The 3,414-nt window shown below is 42.4% G+C and overlaps 1 pseudogene; it reads left to right on the plus strand.

The window, feature by feature from the left end:
- Positions 1-620: 620 nt before the first annotated feature.
- LOC127492729 (NAD-dependent protein deacylase sirtuin-5, mitochondrial pseudogene) lies at positions 621-3,097 on the plus strand (annotated as a pseudogene).
- Positions 3,098-3,414: the final 317 nt, after the last annotated feature.

Consider the following 3,414-nt stretch of genomic DNA (forward strand, 5'->3'; position numbering starts at 1 on the left):
GTCAACATCACAGACCCCTCCACTGGTTCTGTCAGAACCACGTTCTGCCAAGTGCGTGTACAACTGTTATGTTCAGAGAAGCTGCAGAGATTCGGTGGAAATATTAAATGAGCAGATTCAAGTTCTTGAAGCATTTCTTTAAAGAACTACAAAATTGTGAATCATGGTTTTACCAGTATAATTCTGAAGACAAAGTAAAAGCAAAGCAATGGCTTTCAAGAGGAAGCGGCCCACGGAAAGCCAAAGTGGCTCAGTGGGGAGCAACATGCAAGCTTTTTGGGGGGTGACGCTCACACATTCTTCTTGCTGAATTTCTAACAGGCCGAACAGCAGCAGGATCTGTTTATCAAGAGAGCTTTTGTAGAAACTCAGCTAATGCTTTAGCAGATAAAACACCCACAAAAGCTTGCCCAGACAGTCCTCTCTACCACAGAAACAATACTCCTGATCACTCCTCTCATCAAACAAGGATATTTTTCAAGAATTTTGATGACCTTACAGTCATGACTCGGTTTTTTGTTTTCTAAAACATAAGATGAACACATTTCATATACTTCATGTATACAGATTTAGGAGCACAGAGATACTTCTAAATTTTTTGTTTGCTAAACTTGAAAAACCTCTAAAGAATGCCCACTTATCATCAGTGAATAATGTAAGAAAGATTACATGTCATGGTTAAGTTTCCAGGACTGAGGTCCACACTTCACTGTATCCTCCTGTTTCACCTCCAGCAGGGCCCATGTTGAGAGTTATCACTACAAAGAAAACCTGATGTGACCTACCCAGACTGTCCCCAGACAATTATTTTCCCAGCTGCATTGCAGACTGAAGCCTCCAGTCTCTGCAGGGACCAAGATTTTCCTAATGACAGTTCATCCAAGTTCAAGATACTGATTTTCAGAAGTGTTTTCCAGAAGCAAAACACAAAGCTATCATTTTAGCATCTGGTGTTAGCTGAAAGTAGAGTTCTTCTAACATTCTAAGAAGCCAGAGATTAGTGGTGGAGAAATGGCAAGCTCAAGAGACCTGGCCACCAATTTAGCCTTTGCCAGCAATCCAACCTGGGTGTTGGAGTTTTACCACTACTCGTAGGAAGTTGGGTATGGGAGGTCATGCAAAGCAAAGACCCCAGTGCTGGGCATCTCACCACTGCTGAGTGTGAGGCTCAGCAGCCGATGTGTCATGGCCATCACTCAGAATGTTGACAAGCCATACAGCAAGGCTGGCATCAAGAACCTTCTGGAAATCCATGGTAACGTATTTAAAATTTGATGTACCTCTTGTGGAGTTGTGGCTAATAACTCTAAGAGTCCAGTTCTAGCTTTATCAGCTGAAGTTGCTCCAAAACCTGAAACTCAAGAAGCCAGAGAAACTTCCCTGGTATGCAGTGGGGCTATGGGGGATTTCTGAGACCTCACATAACGTGGTTTGGAGAAAACATGGATCCTGCCATTCTGGGGGTCGACAGACAGCTGGCCTTCTGTGATGTCTGTCTAGTGGGAGGAACATCTTCTGTGTTCTACCCAGTCACCATGTTTGTCCTCAAAGTGGCTACGAGGGAGATGCTAGTGGCCAAATTTAACATGGAGACCACTCTAGCTGCAAATTTATTCAGGTTTCATTTCCAAGGATCCTGTCCCACAACACTTCCTGATGTGCTTGTCCTTCATGAATCAGAAACTGTATCTTATGTGTCCTTGGGAAGAAAGAAGAATCTGCTGTGTAGAAAATGAATAGGCACAACTGGGGAGAAATGGACATGTGGATGATGAGCCAGATTGTTAGATCTGAAAATATGCTTGGATTTCCTGGCTGAAATTCCACCTGTTGATAAGTGATGGGGCTCAGTGGTAGAAGTAGCAATCCCATTATGAGGAAGTTGGAGAACTATAAGGTTAATACATGTTGCTTGGGGGAAAAAAGTTATTTTCTAGTGAATGATTTTATTTTCCACCAATACTTGTGTGAAAATCAGAATCAATACCCAGGCTTTACCTTTCTTTGCCCAAATAACAACTATGCAATCAGGGGATGTGCCACATACACACGGAGTCTGAGAAGTCCCACCGTCTGCCAGCCGGAGGCTCTGCGGAGTTGGTGGCATAGCAATCCAAAGCATTAGGCCCAGGAACCATGAGCAGTGATACTCAGGGAAGATCGACCGCTCAGGTCAAGAAAAGAGAAAATTGACCTTTAATCCACTTGTAGTTCTACTGGTTCCCCAACATCTTGAATGCTGTACGCCTGTCTTGTTGAGTATGGGTCTCCCTTGCTCAAGCCTGTTACTGAGTCAAATGCTCATCTCCTTCAGCAACACCCTTGCAGATATGCCCAGACATGTTTTATCATCCATCCGGGCATCACTTAGCCAGTCAACTTGAGATGTAACACCTACCGTCACACAGGAGGATTATATAATGCCAATTTCTTATAGGAACAATCTCCCTTTCTCCCTTTTCCTCCGTTTCTCTCTCTCTCTCTCTCTCTCTCTCTCACACACACACACACACACACACACACACTCATATACATATACTATTTCATCACAGAGTCACAAAGACACTCGCATACTCAGAGTTGCAGCATCTGAGGTTTGGAAGACTCCACCAACCTAGTCTTTTCCAAAAGCTAGTCATCTCTGGACACAGGATTAGCTGTCCTGGGATGAAATGTGAAATGTCACATGCCCATGACATTGGAACTCTGAAGGTGGGGCCCAACTGTCATACACATAACCCACCTCTGCAGGGCACCAGGTTAACTGGAGGAAATTATCTCACCGCTCTGAAACTGCTCATGGGTGCACAGTTCATATTTTCATAGCCTGCAGATGGATGTTGACATTTGTTATCCACTCCTAGAGCTTCAAGATCTACATAATGCAATAATGTGCACAAAGGAGTGAACCAAAAACACCTAGTTTGCAACTAATAAGTATGCCAGGGGATGGATATGTTAATAAATCTAATTTAATTTCACATTGTAAATGTAAATGAAAACATCACGTGGTAAATCATAAATTTATAAATATATTAGTATGTGCCAATTAAAAAGTAAACAATTATTAAAAATTACAAAATGAATAAAATGCAAATCATATCATTCCAGCAGCTATTCTCTATTGAAAATATCTCCACAAATATAAATGTCCTTTCTTATGAAATTTTATTTTCCTCTGTCTTAACTTTCTCCCTAACCATCCACCTTTCTGATTTCCTGTCTTTTCAGTCATTTGGAGACTATTTTATTTCCAGAGATAGAGAGACATGAATGAATGAAGAGATGGATTCTATTTCCTGGTTTACTTTCCAAATGCCTAAGGCTGGGCCAGGGTGAAGGAAGGAGCCAGGAACTCAATCCAGGACTCCCGTGTGGGTGCTGGGAACAGAGTTACCTCCCAGCGTATGCAAT

This window comes from Oryctolagus cuniculus, chromosome 14, assembly GCF_964237555.1.
Source record: "Oryctolagus cuniculus chromosome 14, mOryCun1.1, whole genome shotgun sequence".
NCBI lineage: Eukaryota > Metazoa > Chordata > Mammalia > Lagomorpha > Leporidae > Oryctolagus > Oryctolagus cuniculus.